Here is an 18637-nt window from a genome sequence, read left to right on the forward strand (position 1 = left end):
GGGTCAGTCAAGACTGAGTGATGAGTAACAACTTTTTTTTTTTTTTCCCAACTCAACCACCGTTTTTGGTCTCTAACATTTTATCCTGAGGTACGCCTTTTTTTGAAAGAAATCATAAAAATGCCAAAGGGAAAGTCTTGTGTCTACTTTGACATACAAAAATTGTTATGGTAGTAAAAAGGAAAGTAGATTTCAAAAATGTTGCTGGAACAATTTGAAATTCATATGCAAAAACAAAGACTCTACCCATATATCACACCATATACAAAAATTGACTTGAAATATATTAGAGTCTAAATGTAAAACCTAAAGCTATGGAACTTTTAGGTGAGTGATGTCCAAAAGGAACGGTACACCAAAATGGAAGTGTCTAGCACCTACCCTGTTGGATAGGATAGCCACTAGCTAGTCAGGTTACTGAGCACTTGAAATGTGATTGGTGCAACTTAGGAACTGAAGTCTTAAATTTATTTAATTTTAATGAATTTGAAGTTAAACTATCTACATGTGACTGGTGGCTGTTGTACTGGACATTTGAGTTTCAGAGAAAAATATAGGAATATATATTTGTAACTGGGATTTGGCAAATATTTTTTAGGATAAAAAAGCAGATATCATAAATGAAAAAAAAATGACAAGTTGAACTTTATCAACACTAAAAACATGTGCTTTTTAAAAGATAGTAGCAAAAAATGAAATGACAATTTACTGAGAGAAAATATTTACAGCCAAATACCAATAAAGGACTTGTACTGAGAGTGTATAAATAATTCTCAAAATGCAGTACTTAGAAAATAAAATAGGCAAATTATTTGAACAGACACTTCAACAGAAAGATTCAAAAGGCAAATAAGCATAAGAAAAGATATTCAACATCTCCAGGCATTAAAGAAAGTCACGTTAAAACCACAATGTTACATACCTGATAGAGTGTCTAAAATAAATTGCCCAAAAACTTGAACAATAAAAATTGCCAGCTAGAATGTAGAGCAACTGGAACTCTCATATATGGCTGATGCAAATGTGACATTTCAAAGCCCCTTTAGAATAGTTGGACAGTTTCTTATAAAGTAAAATACACACTTATGATGACCATTGTTGTGTTGGAATCAGTCCTTAACTCACTCATGAAAAACATTCATCCAACTCCACTTTTAGTGGAGCCACATGGGAAGCTTGAAATAGGCTAGGTGGGAGTCTATACTCAAGAACTGGTAAATGCTACAAATAAAACTTTTCTTCAGGGGAAACAATTATTAAATATCTACTGTTCAGTTCAATTCAGTTCAGTTTAGTCGCTCAGTCGTGTCTGACTCTTTGTGACCCCATGAATCGCAGCACGCCAGGCCTCCCTGTCCAATACCAACTCCCGGAGTTCACCCAGACTCACGTCCATTAAGTAAGTGATGCCATCCAGCCATCTCATCCTCTATCATCCCCTTCTCCTCCCGCCCCCAATCTCTCCCAGCATCAGAGTCTTTTCCGATGAGTCAACTCTTCGCATGGGGTGGCCAAAGTACTGGAGTTTCAGCTTCAGCATCATTCCTTCCAAAGAAATCCCAGGGTTGATCTCCTTCAGAATGGACTGGTCGGATCTCCTTGCTGTCCAAGGGACTCTCAAGAGTCTTCTCCAACACCACAGTTCAAAAGCATCAGTTCTTTGGCGCTCAGCTTTCTTCACAGTCCAACTCTCACATCCATACATGACCACTGGAAAAACCATAGCCTTGACTAGACGGACCTTAGTCGGCAAAGTAATGTCTCTGCTTTTGAATATGCTATCTAGGTTGGTCATAACTTTTCTTCCAAGGAGTAAGCGCCTTTTAATTTCATGGCTGCTGTCACCATCTGCAGTGATTTTGGAGCCCCCCAAAATAAAGTCTGACACTGTTTCCACTGTTTCTCCATCTATTTCCCATGGAGTGATGGGACCAGAAGCCATGATCTTCGTTCTCTGAATGTTGAACTTTAAGCCAACATTTTCAATCTCCTCTTTTACTTTCATCAAGAGGCTTTTTAGTTCCTCTTCACTTTCTGCCATAAGGGTGGTGTCATCTGCATATCTGAGGTTATTGGTATTTCTCCTGGCAATCTTGATTCCAGCTTGTGTTTCTTCCAGTCCAGCGTTTCTCATGATGTACTCTGCATTGAAGTTAAATAAGCAGGGTGACAATATATAGCCTTGACGTACTCCTTTTGCTATTTGGAACCAGTCTGTTGTTCCATGTGAAGTTCTAATTGTTGCTTCCTGGCCTGCATACAGATTTCTCAAGAGGCAGGTTAGGTGGTCTGGTATTCCCATCTCTTTCAGAATTTTCCAGTTTATTATGATCCACACAGTCAAAGGCTTTGGCATAGTCATGCAGTGCATATAGCCTAGAAATTGTAGTCCTAGAGAAATTTAAAAGTATGTCCATCCAAGTACTTCATATTACTGTTTATAGTAGCTCTGTTCATGCTTACCCCAAACTGAAAACGAACAAAATGTTCATCAGTTGGTGAATGGATAAACAAATTGTGGTACATCAACAAATGAAATACTCAGTTCAGTTCAGTTCAGTCGCTCAGTCATGTCCGACTCTTTGCGACCCCATAAATCGCAGCACACCAGGCCTCCCTGTCCATCACCAACTCCCGGAGTTCACTCAAACTCACCTCCATCGAGTCCGTGATACCATCCAGCCATCTCATCCTCTGTCGTCCCCTTCTCCTCCTGCCCCCAATCCTACCCAGCATCAGAGTCTTTTCCAATGAGTCAACTCTTTGCATGAGGTGGCCACAGTACTGGAGCTTCAGCTTTAGCATCATTCCTTCCAAAGAAATCCCAGGGCTGATCTCCTTCAGAATGGACCAGTTGGATCTCCTTGCTGTCCAAGGGACTCTCAAGAGTCTTCTCCAACACCACAGTTCAAAAACATCAATTCTTTGGTGCTCTGCCTTCTTCATAGTCCAACTCTCACATCCATACATGACCACAGGAAAAACCATAGCCTTGACTAGATGGACCTTAGTCGGCAAAGTAATGTCTCTGCTTTTGAATATACTATCTATGTTGGTCATAACTTTTCTTCCAAGGAGGAAGTGTCTTTTAATTGGCCGCAGCCACCATCTGCAGTGATTTTGGAGCCCCCCAAAATAAAGTCTGACACTGTTTCCCCATCTATTTCCCATGAAGTGATGGGACCAGATGCCATGATCTTCATTTTCTGAATGTTGAGCTTAAATGAAATACTACTCAACAGCAGGAAGGAATAAGCTGCAGTTAAATGCGATAACGTGATTGCTTTTTAAAAAGACATTAGATTTAAGTGAGAGAAGCCACAATAGATGAAATTTTATAAGAATGGAGCAGGAAAAATTATAGGGACACAGAAAATTTTAGTAGTTGCAGAGACTAAGAGTGAGGGAAGAGGGATTAACTACAAAGGACCACAAAGAAATTTTAGAGTGATGAGAATATACTATATATACCTCTGTTGAAATGTATAGAACGTTACACTTCAAGCTGGCGCAGTTTTTATTGTATCTAAATTGCATTTCACTAAGTCTCACTTTGAGGAAAAAAACAGATTTTCTCTGGAAAAATACCTGTCTTGTACTTTTTGGTTCTCTTGCAAAGAAACTTTTCTGAAAACTTACATGAAAGCAGTCACAATATATAAGAGAAGTTGAGAGTTTGGTGAGGGAATCTCTTTCTGTCTCTATCTCTGTCTGTCTCTTAATCTCTCTCTCATTTAAAAATAAAACTGCAAACATGAATTAATCTAGATGTTTCACTTGGGACCTGAATATGCAGTATTTTCTTTTAATACGTTCCACATTGCCCCAATTATTTGAGTATAAAAGGTATTCTTGAATTACCAGGCAGCTGTAGTTGGTATCAAATCATCAAATGGGTTTTTAGAGACATGCCACATCTTACATCAAATTAAAGAGCTCAGAATTCTTCATGTTTATCAAGTTTCAAGGAGTGGTTTGATTTCATATGATTTCTGATATTCACAAAATAGCAATAAATAACAAAGTCTAGTTTCAAATCCAAATTCAAAGGGTTAGAGTCTTTAATCATATAATTTAGGAACTGTTTCAATTTACTCCTTGTATTTTTCTTGATTTTACAGGGGCCCTTGGATAATTCTGTTTTAGTTATTAGGATACTAATTCTATTGAACATATGGTGATTTTATTTTTTTCTTTTTATTTATTTTTTTCAGATTTTTATTTTATTTTACTTTACAATACTGTATTGGTTTTGCCATACGTCAACACTTGGTGGTTTTAGTCGCTAAGTCATATCTGACTATTGCAGCCCATTTATTATGAGCCAAATTATCTATTCATGCTCAGCCCTGGTGATTCAATGCTAAAGTGTAAGGGTCAGGGAATACAGAGATTAACAGGCTGATTGGATTTGTTTTCCAATCATATTATGTTTCAATATTTCTGGCCACATTTTCCAAGAATTTAGGGTTAGTAAAAGCAAAATCACCTTTAGCAAATAATTATTAGATAACTCTATGGGATGAGTGTGACAATGTATGACAGTTTATTATTTTTCTTCTTAAAGTGTTTATTTTGTATAACAAAATGTAGACACTTGCTCAGACAAGGACAATGGGAGCTGTTTTTTTAAGTGAGGTTTACCAGTTGAACCCACTTGTAAAAAGTATTATTGTAATAAGTATTATCTAATGCATCAGTAGATTCAGAACCCCTCAAAGTAAACCAAAGTATGTTCAAATTAGAAAACTTCTCTCTGGAATGTCCAGTGTAATAAAGCCAAGATAAGGTAGCAGGAGAGAGAACTGATTTGAAATTTTTTACAGAGTTAAGCATTACAACATGTGCTGGCTGTCATTCATTCATACCTATTTGTGCTTGGGCTATCACAGCATTGATCTGTGAGCGGCAAGTTTCCTGGACAAGCTTACCAGACTAGGCATGAAGTGGGAAGAACAAATTAATTCAGACAGCTTAAACCTTACAAGTATATTAGTAATTTTTAACACCTTGAGAATAGTGTCATTGCTGATTAGATGAAGATGTAAAATTACAGCTAAATGAGATGTTCAAAATTAAATAAGATGTGATATTTTAAATTTCTGAGTAGCTTTTGTGGTCTTTGATTATTATAAAAAAATAATATGTAGAATGAAATATTAAAGCAGAGATATAGAAATGGTAAATAATTTTTCCCAATGGCAGTTTCACTCAGTAACATGTTACATATTTTAATATATGCATATATACAATGGCATCCCACTCCAGTACTCTTGCCTAGAGAATCCTATGGATAGAGGAGCCTGGTAGGCTGCAGTCCATGGGGTTGCTAAGAGTCAGACACGACTGAGCAACTTTTTCACTTTTCCTTTCATGCACCGGAGAAGGAAATGGCAACCCACTCCAGTGTTCTTGCCTGGAGAATCCCAGGGATGGGGGAGCCTGGTGGGCTGTCGTCTATGGGGTCCCACAGAGTTGGACACAACTGAAGCGACTTAGCAGCAGCAGCAGCAGAGACGTGTATTTTAAAAATAAAAACTTTATCATTTTATACATCTACTTCTACAGTTTTTCTCAGTGAAAAACTTATCATTAACTTCTTTCGTGAAAATGTATTAGTCTTCCTCAAGGCAGAATATAATTAAGCTCTAAGATACATTTTGATGTATTTAGCTGAACCTCTAAGAATATTTAGTTTTTCTATTTTTTCCCCTATCACAGTGTACATTTTATGTCAGTTATTTGCTTACTAATGTGACTGTTTCTTTCGATATATTACTAGTTGATTTTTGTGGGGAGGGGCTGAAAAAAATTCTGTTTTATTGGGGAGGAAATTGAGTGGTATTGAATGAGAGATTTGGAATGAAAGATAAAAGGGAAGGATGAATTCATAAGACCATGACTGGATGAATTATTTGAGTTTCAGCAAAAGTATTTAGATATCTTCTATATGCCAACATTCTATCACATGCTTTTATGTATTCCTTCTTTTTGTTGACTTAGTTTTATAAACAATTATGACATTTTCAACAGTGTCTCCCCTATATAAAAAGAGGTCTTTTCACATTATTGTTAACTGGAATTTGTTGCATGGAATAAAAAGCATAATTTCAGGGATTGGTAAATGCTATTAATGAAGTTAAATGAGGCAAAGCACAAGAGTCCAGAGAGAGAAGGACTTAAATGGGGTGGTGAGTGAAGGCCTCTTGGGTTTCTCTTCTTGTTTTTAGTGAAGTCTTCTTGTAAGATGCAACATTCAAGGAGAAACTGAGGGTCCAAGAGGAGATATAGTGAAGAAACTGCTCTTTCAGAAGAAGGAAACAGCAAGTACAAAGCAACTAAAGCAGGAACTAATTTGGATTATTCATTAAAAAAAAAAAATGTTAGTATGCCTAGAGAGAAAGGCAGGGTCCAGACCATGGAATGCCTTGAAGGTCAGAGTAAAAAAATTGCATGTTAGAGAAACAAGGCACTCCAAGTTCAATGGGAAGCTCTTAGAGATGCTTAAACTGGGGCATCATAATATGGTTTATGTGAATTGTGTGGCTGATTTTAAATGTTTCGTGAATGGACCATAGGAGACAATGGTAGAAACAAGGTAGGATGATCCTGAGGTTGCTTAGGGAAGAGATGACGGGGGCATTACAGATTGAGAGCAGATACAGATTAATGGTACATTTTTCCCAGTTTTTGTGTTTTTTAAATTTTTTAACTGAAGAGTTGTGCTTTACAGAATGTTGTGGTTTTCTACCATACACCAACAAGAATCAGCTATTGGTACACCCATGCTCCCTACCTCCTGGACCTCCCTCCCATCTCCCTCCCCATCCCACCCTTCAGCTTGTCACAGCACCCCTGTTTGAGTTCCCAGAGTCATACAGCAAATTCCCCTTGACTATCTATTTTACATATGGTATTGTAAATTTCCATGTTACTCTCTCCATACATCCCCGCTTCTCTCTTCTCTCCTCCCCCCATGTCCCCCTCCATGTCCATAGGTCTGTTCTCTATGTCTGTTTCTCCAGTGAAGCAAAACTTAGGACTTGCTGATGAACTCACTATGAAGTATGATGGAAAGAGATAAACTGCCACCATCAGAAAGTTCTCTGACAGAGAAGTGCTTCTAACAGAGATTGAAAAAGTTGGAATCCAGAACCCACTAGGGATGGAGTCCATACAAACCCTTTCTACTTTGGACCAGGATCCTGAAGGGTGGCATCCCGGGAGTGAAGATGAGCCACAAATAAGCTTGATGTCACAGGGACTGTCTCATAGTAGGAGTTCCTTGAGCCAGCCTGAAAACTCTCTGTCCTTAACACTAGCATTAACATGATCCTAAATTGCTAGGTTCAAGACCTCAGGCTGAAAAAAAAATATATTATCTTTCTTAGAGAAATACAGGGTATTTATAAAGCTGAAATTATTTCTACAAATTACACTTTCAATAAAATTTCCAGAGCACAATTAAAGATAACAAGGTACACAAGATTTAATATGCTACTGTTTCCTGGGCCACATTTTGGGCAGGAAATACCTATTAGTAGACGCTTACTCCTTGGAAGGAAAGTTATGATCAACCTAGATAGCATATTAAAAAGCAGAGATATTACTTTGCCAACAAAGGTCCGCCTAGTCAAGGCTATGGTTTTTTCCAGTGGTCATGTATGGATGTGAGAGTTGGACTGTGAAGAAGGCTGAGCACCGAAGAATTGATGCTTTTGAACTGTGGTATTGGAGAAGAATCTTGCAAGTCCCTTGGACTGCAAGGAGATCCAATTGGTCCATCCTAAAGGAGATCAGTCCTGGGTGTTCATTGGAAGGACTGATGCTGAGGCTGAAACTCCAATACTTTGGCCACCTCATGCGAAGAGCTGATTCATTGGAAAAGATCTTGATGCTGGGAGAGATTGGGGGCAGGAGGAGAAGAGGACGACAGAGGATGAGATGGCTGGATGGCATCACCGACTCGATGCACATGAGTTTGGGTGAACTCTGGGAGTTGGTAAAGGACAGGGAGGGCTGGCATGCTGCGATTCATGTGGTTGCAAAGAGTCGGACATGACTGAGTGACTGAACTGAACTGAACTGAGCCTTCTTAACAAAAATAATGGAAGCCAGAGAACAATGAAATAATGTCCTCAATGAACCAAAAGAAAAAAAAAAAGCTGCTAATCATTAATTCTATGGCCTATAAAAATAGCCTTCAAAAGGAAAACAGAATAGACATATTAATAGAAAAGAGTGAGTGATTTGTCCATAATACCCAAACTAAAAGCTAAAGGAAGTTCTGCAGAAGAAAACTGTTCCCAGAGAGAACGTTGGAGAAATAAGAAAGAATAAAGAAGTAATAAATAGATTATGAGTATAAACTGCATATAAAGAATTAAAATATATAGCTCTTATATGGGTCATGTGGGGGTCAGTTGGGCTAATGTATTCTAAAATTCTTGAATTCCTTGGGAAGAGATTGTAATTTAAATTACCAATTAACAGTAGATTAAAATATGCTAAAAATACATGTAGCCATTATAATAACTCTGGTTGCCATTATAATAACCACAAAAATTACAATGTTTAAAAAGCTTAGCAAAATAAACATAGAAGAAAAGAGAAAGAGGAAACATAGAAAAGGACACATTTAAAACATTAACAAGACAGTACATTATTTAAGCAGAAATATACCAATAATTGCAGTAACTGCTCCAATTAAAAGCCAATCATTTTTCAGATGGTTATTTTACTAAAACAACAGGAAAGATATTCTATAAAATGCTAACTAAGAAGAGCTGGTGTAGCTATAGTAATAGCATAAATATAAAACCAACTATAAAACAACATTACTAGAGGCAAAATGGGGAACAGTATTATAATAAAACACTCAATTTGCCAGGAAGATAACAGTTCTAAAGTTGTGTGCAGTTAGGAACATGGTTGAAAAAATACATACAGAAAGATGGTTATAGTTATAAGCAGAAATCACAGTGAGTAATTAAAATCTTGTCTCAAATATATTCTGTTTTTAACTATACTTATCCTTTTTGTTGGTTTTCCAAGCCATTGTTCAAACGCATCCTTCATCCTATGGAACACTCATATTCTGTATTTGACTAATTGCTTTTTCATAATGTCATTTGCCTTTTCTTTTCTACCTTTCATTTCCCAGTAAGTTGGTAGATAGTCCTGGAGAGTTGATTTGATGCAGGCTCAATTTATTTTAGAGTAGATTTCTTCCTGGATGGTGTTATATACTTTTTATTGCAACTCTTCATGAGGCATATGATTAATCAGTGGGATTTGGTGAATAGGGGAAATTTTTGATACCTCTTGCTTAGTAGCTAATATAACAAGCAGACAAAATATCAGTAAGACTAAACACGATTTTAAAAACTCTGGATTCTTTAACACTGTACCAAATAACTGCAGGAAACACCTTTTCCCCGCAGCACATGTAATACAGTTATAACATTTACATTTTAGGCTTCCCTGGTGGCTCAGAGGATAAAGCGTCTGCCTGCAATGCAGGAGACCCGGGTTCGATCCCTGGGTTGGGAAGATCCCCTGGAGAAGGAAATGGCAACCCACTCCAGTATTCTTGTCTGGAGAATCCCATGGACAGAGGAGCCTGGCGGGCTACAGTCCACGGGGTCGCAAAGAGTCGGTCACGACTGAGCGACTTCACTTTCACTTGCAAGTTTCAACAAATTAAAAAAACAAACAAACTATGTTATAGGGTATATGTCTTCTGACTAGAGTTTAATTAATGTAGAAACTGAGTACAAAAAGGTAACAAACTTAAAGGGAAAGTTTTCAGCATCTAACCATTCAGTTCAGTTCAGTCTCTCAGTCATGTCCGACTCTTTGCGATCCCATGAACTGCAGCATGCCAGGCCTCCTTGTCTATCACCAACTCCCGGAGTTTACCCAAACTCATGTCCATTGAGTTGGTGATGCCATCTAACCATCTCAACCTCTGTCGTCCCCTTCTCCTCCTGCCTTCAATCTTTCCCAACATCAGGGTCTTTTCAAATGACTCAGCTCTTCACATCAGGTGGCCAAAATACTGGAGTTTCAGCTTCAACATCAGTCCTTCCAATGAACACCCAGGAACGATGTCCCTTATGATGGACTGGTTGGATCTCCTTGCAGTCCAAGGGACTCACAAGAGTCTTCTCCAACATCACAGTTCAAAAGCATCAATTCTTCTGCACTCAGCCCTCTTTATAGTCCAACTCTTATATCCATACATGGCCCCTGGAAAAACCATAGCCTTGACTTGACGGACATTTGTTGACAAAGTAATGTCTCTCCTTTTTAATATGCTGTCTAGGTTGGTCATAACTTTCCTTCCAAGGAGTAAGCATCTTTTAATTTCATGGCTGCAATCACCATTTGCAGTGATTAAAAAACAAAGTCAGCTACTGTTTCCATTGTTTCCCCATCTACTTGCCATGAAGTGAGGGGACTGGATGCCATGATCTTAGTTTTCTGAATGTTGAACTTTAAGCCAACTTTTTCACTCTCCTCTTTCACTTTCATCAAGAGGCTCTTTAGATCTTCTTCAGTTTCTGCCATAAGGGTAGTGTCATCTGCATATCTGAGGTTATTGATATTTCTCCTGGCAATCTTGATTCCAGCTTGTGCTTCATCCAGCCCAGCGTTTCTTATGATGTACTCTGCATATAAGTTAAATAAGCAGGGTGACAATATACAGTCTTGACGTATTCCTCTTCCTATTTGGAACCAGTCTGTTGTTCCATGTCCAGTTTTAACTGTTGCTTCCTGTTAAGTAAGTAAATTATCTACTTGTGTTTTAGGTGAATATGCTATATGAAATTAAATAAATTCCCTTTTTGTTATTTCCTAGGAATTTTTTAAACAATGAAATAACATTTGTTTGTCACTTTTCTGCATTAATTGAAATGACTTCCCTCTTTTATTCTGTTAATGTGGTATGTTACACTTAAAAGTCAATCAACTTAAGGAATTTTGAATTTCTTAACAAACCCTGCATGGCATTATATATGACTGGAATCAGTTTACTAATATTTGTTTACAATTTCTGAATCTATATTGTAATTTACCTATAATTTACCTTTTCTGTAATTCCCTCTTTGGGAGTTTTGGCAGGCTTAACAGGGCTCCTTAAGGAATTGAGTATTGCAATCTTTAATATTTTGTGAAAGAATTTAAGATTGTTGTTGCTTCTTTCCTAAATGTTTGATGGAAACACATGATGAAAGAATCCAGGCATCAAGGAAACTAAACAAAATTAAATGTAATTTCATAGTTTAAAAAATTCTTAAGACATAAAAGAGAACTTTAATACATTCTATTCGCAGAAAACACAAGTAGATATTATACTTCATGGTTAAATGCTGAAAATTCCTTCTTTGAGCTTGTTTTAAGTCACTAAGTTGTGGAATAGTTTTTCTGTCAGCAACAGTTAACTGAAAAAAAGGTAATAGACTTAAATGGGTACTGCACACAAGAGCAAAATGAATGACCAATTAAGTGTAGGAAGATGCCCAATCTCATTACTAAGGGAAATACAAGACCACAATGAGAGCCCTACAAGAAGAGCTTAAATTAAAGACTAACAATCCAGTGCTGATAAAGATACAGAACAACTTCAGTTTTCATGCGGTGCTGGTTGGAATGTAAATTGACACAAAAAGCTTTGACCAACACATTGGCATTAGCTAACAAAATTGAAAATAAAAATATCTTGTGAATCAGCAATTTCTTTTCTGGATATGAAAAACATGTATACTGAGACATATAAAAGAATGTTCAATTCAACATAATGTATAATAGTCTTAAAGTGAGAACAGTGCAAATATTCATCAATTTATAAAAATATAGTGATACATTTTTACAATGGAATAGAATACAACTATGAAAAAAAATACAGTTAGGTAAAAGCAACTACAGTTAAAAGCAGAAACTTGATGAATTGGATAACAGAAATCAGATATATACCATATATTATATTACATAATTAGAAGAATATATACAATATATATGTATGTGTTAGTCAGTCATGTCTGACTCTTTGCAACCCCATGGACTGTATAGCCTGCTAGGCTCCTCTGTCCATGGAATTCTCCAGGTAAGAATACTGGAGTGGGTTGCCACTCCCTACTCCAGGGGATTTGGCCCTCCTGCATTGCAGGCAGATTCTTTACCGAATGAGCCACCAGGGAAGCCCGATACTTTAAATATATTCATCCAATTAAATATGCCTCAAAAATAAGCAAAACCAAACTAGTATAATTTATAGTTCATAGATGATCAAAGTATTAAGAAAAGCAAAGTAATGGTAAGTATAAAAATCAAAACAGTGGTTACAATTATCATGGAGGGAGGGGCTGTAATTGGAAAGGGGTACCCAGGGGTTTTCTTGGATGTTGGCAAAGTTTTATTTCTTATCTTAAGTGATACTTACATGAAGCCATGCTATATGTTTTAGGTGCTTTCTGTGAATGCGTTCTATTCCAGAACTGAAATGTGAGAGAGAGAGTTCAAGAGTGGCAGGTGTGAATGTGTTGCTGAAATCCACCTACCCTACTGTCCCCCCTGCTGTTATGGCAACTGTTTTGTCTATGAAGCAAAAATTTGGTTGACCGGGTGGATTTAAGTCTTCCTTTAGAATTTTGGGACTTTAAGTGCTAAAGGAGAAGCTAGTACAATTGGCACCTCACAGTCAAGGATTCAATTAACCTGCAGATACAGAACCTGTAAATAGGGAATATGGACACGTTTATGCGTTTTTACATAAGGAACTTCAGCATTCGTGGATTTTGGTATTGTAGGAAGTCCAATTTTGACACACAATCCAGATAATGAGCCCCAGAATTAGTGAGAAATGGCATCCAATGGACCAGGTTGAGGTTTTGATGTAATCTGAGCAACAACCTACATTATCTAAGGTGCACTTCGGGTGCTTTGCTCCCTGCTTTCTGGGTGACTTGAGTCATGCCTCATGTGTGTTCATCCCTGCCTGTCAGTCTCAGACTTGGCAGCAGCAAACACAGGAGGATGCAAATCAGAAGGTGCTTATGCCCGTGCTCACGCTCAGTCGCTCCATTGTGTCGGGCTCTTTGTGACCCCACAGACTGTAGCCCACCAGGCTCCTCTCTCTGTGGGATTTTCCAGGCAAGAATACTGTAGTGAGTTGCCATTTCCTCCTCCACGGGATCTTTTTGATCCACAGATCAAACCTGGGTCTCTTGCATCTCCTGCATTGACAGGTGGATTTATTTCTACTGTACCACCTGGGAAGCCCCAAACAGAAGGTACCTACGTCTTATCAGTTCATCCCACATGTACTGCTCCTCTATCTTATCTTTCTGTGGCAAGAACATTGCTTATCTGTTTAATTCAAAGCCTGCTCAGTATATCTAGGGTAATTTAAAATTGTTAGTAAGACTGATACTTGTGTAGCACATGTCCTGTTTTTCCTAAAACACTCCTGTAAAAATAAAATATAGGAATGAATTAGGAGAAGGCAATGACACCCCACTCCAGTACTTTTGCCTGGAAAATCCCATGGACGGAGGAGCTTGGTAGGCTGCAGTCCATGGGGTTACTAAGAGTCGGACATGACTGAGCAACTTTGCTTTCACTTTCCGCTTTCATGCATGGAGAAGGAAATGGCAACCCACTCCAGTGTTCTTGCCTGGAGAATCCCAGGGACAGGGGAGCCTGGTGGGCTGCTGTCTATGGGGTCACACAGAGTCGGACACGACTGAAGTGACTCAGCAGGAATGAATTACCCTCTACAATTGATGTGTAAAATTATCCTCCAATAAAAATGTCTACATCTGAGAAATTCTTAAATACTAACATGGAATTTATGTCATACATGTAATGCATATGTAGTTAGTTTTCTTGTGTGAGTGAAGTGCAAATATTTCTATCAGCCAAACTGTTTACAGTGCACATATTTTGTCCTTTGTGTGTTGAGGAAGCTAATTCATTAATAGTTCATTGATTTAGTTTTGCTATTTATTTCTCCATCACTGAGATTAATACTAATAATTTTTCTCAACCATACCTCTAGAAACAAAGGTTGTTTGACCAGATATCTCACCTGCAGAACTTTTATTTTTTATTTATTTATTTATTTTTATTTATTTTTTATTTTTTATTTTACTTTACAATTCTGTATTGGTTTTGCCATACATTGACATGAATCCACCACGGGTGTACATGCGTTCCCAAACATGAACCCCCCTCCCATCCCCCTCCCCCCAACATCTCTCTGGGTCATCCCCGTGTACCAGCCCCAAGCGTGCCGTATCCTGCATCAGACATAGACTGGCAATTCGATTCTTACATGATATTATACATGTTTCAATGCCACTCTCCCAAATCATCTCACCCTCTCCCTCTCCCTCTGAGTCCAAAAGTCCGCTATACACATCTGTGTCTTTTTTGCTGTCCTGCATACAGGGTCATCATTGCCATCTTTCTAAATTCCATAGATATGTGTTAGTATACTGTATTGGTGTTTTTCTTTCTGGCTCACTTCACTCTGTATAATCGGCTCCAGTTTCATCCATCTCATCAGAACTGATTCAAATGTATTCTTTTTAATGGCTGAGTAATACTCCATTGTATATATGTACCACAGCTTTCTTATCCATTCATCTGCTGATGGACATCTAGGTTGTTTCTATGTCCTGGCTATTATAAACAGTGCTGCGATGAACATTGGGGTACATGTGTCTCTTTCAATTCTTGTTTCCTCAGTGTGTATGCCCAGCAGTGGGATTGCTGGGTCATAAGGCAGTTCTATTTGTAATTTTTTAAGGAATCTCCACACTGTTCTCCATAGTGGCTGTACTAGTTTGCATTCCCACCAACAGTGTAGGAGGGTTCCCTTCTCTCCACACCCTGTCCAGCATTTATTGCTTGCAGATTTTTGGATCTGAAAAGTATTCCTCCTCAAGCTCTACCCTACACCCACTGAATGAATTTTTTTTCCAGATGAACTTCTATAATGTGGATTTTTGACAGTCTATTAAGTAGCCAGATTGAAACCTTTAGGTTAGAAGATGTTGGAGGAAACTATTTTTGAAAGGAAATGACTCTGTATCATTTAACATTATCTGAAACATCTTTGTTTCTTTGTGTGTGTCTGTCTCACTCTGTCTCTTCCTCCCTTCCTTTTTTCTTTCTCTTCTGCATTCCTGCTTCCTTTCCCTCCCAACTCACTCGCTCTCTCTGCTTTCCCTTTGTCTCTCTGGTGGAATATAAGCTTTATGAAAACAAGTCCTCTGGACTCAGTTCACCACTGTTTCCTAAAATGTAAAACAGAAGTTAGCATCTATGGCCTACGAGCCTAATTCGGCTCACCTGCCCATCCTTACGAATAAAGTTGTGTTGGAACACAACATTGCTCATTTATCTAAGTATTATCCGTAGCTGCCTTTATGCTACACAGGCAGAAGTGAATAGTTTGGAGACAGAGACCATCTGGTCTGCTAAACCTGAAATATTTACTATTTGCTCCTTTACAGAAGCAGTATGCTGATCCCTGATCTAGAAGAATGTGTCCAACTCTTTGGGACCTCTTTGGGACCGCATGGACTGTAGCCTGCCAGGCTCCCCTGTCCATGGGATTCTCCAGTCAAGAATACTGGAGTGGGTTGCCATTTCCTCCTCCAAAAAGAATTAGTTATAGTATAGTGAGTTCTCCATAATTGTTGAACGTTGAATAAATGAAAAAAATCATTTATCAGTGTCTCCAAGCAACTTTCTTTTGCCCAAATAAGTTTATTTTTGCAACCTACCCTTAGTGAATCATTTTTATTATACTATGGTCTCTCTTAGAAAATTACTCCCCTCATTGTATTATTAAATGCCCTTCATTTCCCTTGGAGCTAGTGTGGGGTTTTTGTTATGTTAAAGTACAATGAGATATGGGAGTATATGAATCAGTTTAAACATAACTACTCAGGAGTACATTAATTAGACACCATAAGACATGTTCCAGCTCTCTTTATTCTCAGGAGAGTGGCAATAGTGTATCAGATTACAGGTTAAATGCAGAGCCAAGAATGGAATGTGGTGTGTTACAGTGGCAAGTTGGATTTAATGATAAGTTATCAGTATCCAGGAATGAAGTGCATTAACTTTTAACACATAGCTAACAGAAAATATCATGTGGACTGATTTTTAGGTTTGTCATTCCATTCAGTTCAGTTCAGTTGCTCAGTCGTGTCCGACTCTTTGCGAACCCATGGATTGCAGCACGCCAGGCCTCTCTGTTCATCACCATCTCCCGGAGTTCACTCAGACTCATGTCCATCGAGTCCGTGATAACATCCAGCCATCTCATCCTCAGTCGTCCCTTTCTCCTCCTGCCCTCAATCCCTCCCAGCATCAGAGTCTTTTCCAATGAGTCAACTCTTCTCATGAGGTGGCCAAAATACCGGAGTTTCAGCTTTTGCATCATTCCTTCCAAAGAAATCCCAGGGTTGATCTCCTTCAGAATGAACTGGTTGGATCTCCCTGCAGTCCAAGGGACTCTAAAGAGTCTTCTTCAACACCACAGTTCAAAAGCACCAATTCTTCGGCGCTCAGCCTTCTTCACAGTCCAACTCTCACATCCATACATGACCACAGGAAAAACCATAGCCTTGACTAGACAGACCTTAGTCGGCAAAGTAATGTCTCTGCTTTTAAATATGCTATCTAGGTTGGTCATAACTTTTCTTCCAAGGAGTAAGCGTCTTTTAATTTCATGGCTGCAGTCACCATCTGCAGTGATTTTGGAGCCCAAATAAATAAAGTCTGACACTGTTTCCACTGTTTCCCCATCTATTTCCCATGAAGTGATGGGACTGGATGCCATGATCTTCGTTTTCTGAATGTTGAGCTTTAAGCCAACTTTTTCACTCTCCTCTTTCACTTTCATCAAGAGGCTTTTTAGTTCCTCTTCACTTTCTGCCATAAGGGTGGTATCATCTGCATATCTGAGGTTATTGATATTTCTCCCAGCAATCTTGATTCCAGCTTGTGTTTCTTCCAGTCCAGCGTTTCTCATGATGTACTCTGCATATAAGTTAAATAAGCAGGGTGACAATATACAGCCTTGATGTACTCCTTTTCCTATTTGGAAAGGCAATGCCAAAGAATACTCAAACTACCGCACAATTGCACTCATCTCACATGCTAGTAAAGTAATGCTCAAAATTCTCCAAGCCAGGCTTCAGCAATATGTGAACCGTGAACTCCCTGATGTTCAAACTGGTTTTAGAAAAGGCAGAGGAACCAGAGATCAAATGCCAACATCCGCTGGATCATCGAAAAAGCAAGAGAGTTCCAGAAAAACATCTATTTCTGCTTTATTGACTATGCCAAAGCCTTTGACTGTGTGGATCACAATAAACTGTGGGGAATTCTGAAAGAGATGGGAATACCAGACCACCTGATCTGCCTCTTGAGAAATCTGTATGCAGATCAGGAAGCAACGGTTAGAACTGGACATGGAACAAGAGACTGGTTCCAAATAGGAAAAGGAGTACGTCAAAGCTGTATATTGTCATTCCATTAGCTGTTTATAAACTTGCACAGTAGACCATTTCCCCATATTCCTTGGTTCTTCCTTATTAACTAAAAAAAGAAATCTAGATTAGCTGATGTTTGTTTATAGTTGCTTATTATTTTATTGATTTATAAATAGGAAACTAGATCACAGCCAGAAAATATGGTAGAATCAAAATTTAATTTAAAGGTTAGGTTTTAGAGGTTTTCAATACTGATTATAGAAATTTTCATATAGTCTAAATGACCTTTGATTTTCCATAAGTGACACAAACATTTTTGTTAAATTGTGGTAAAATACACATCACATAAAATTTGCCATCAAACAATTTTTAAGTATGCAATTCAGCATTGTTAAGTACCTTCACACTGTCCTGCAACCAACCTCCAAAACTTGTCTTTTAAAGATGAAATGACAAATGTCATTTCAATGACAATGCTGCTTTTCCCACTCTCCCCAGCCTACTGCCCTCTCGCCATCCTACTTTATGTCTCTATGAATATCACTATTTTAGGGACCTCTCATAAGAGGAATCATGCTATCTTTGTCCTTTGGTGAGTGACTTATCTCACTTAGCACTACGTCCTCAGGCTCATTCACGTTGCATTTATAGCATGTGTCAGAATTTCCTTCTTTTTTAAGCTGAATAATATTTGTGTGTGTATGGGCTTCCCAGGTGGCACAATGGTGGAGAATCCACCTGCCAGTTCAGGAGATGCAGGAGATACAGGTACAATGGGTGAATCAGGAGGGTCCCCTGGAGAAGGGAATGGCAAACTATTCATGTATTCTTGCCTGGAAAATTCCATGGCAGGCTGTCCAGGGGGTCACAAAGAGTAGATATGACTGAGTGATTGAGCACATATCTGTATACCACATTTTATTTATCCACTCATCCTTCAATGGACATTGGATTGCTTCCACCTTTTTGATAATATGAATAACACTGCTATGCACATGGGGGTACAAATCTATCTCTTTGAAACTGTGCTTTCAATTCTTTTGGGTATAGAATCAGAAGTGTAATTGCCAGATCATATGGTAATCCTATTTTTAATTTTTTAAAGAATTTCTATACCATTT

Source organism: Oryx dammah, unplaced genomic scaffold (assembly GCF_014754425.2).
Source record: "Oryx dammah isolate SB20612 unplaced genomic scaffold, SCBI_Odam_1.1 HiC_scaffold_9, whole genome shotgun sequence".
In the NCBI taxonomy this organism is placed as follows: Eukaryota; Metazoa; Chordata; class Mammalia; order Artiodactyla; family Bovidae; genus Oryx; species Oryx dammah.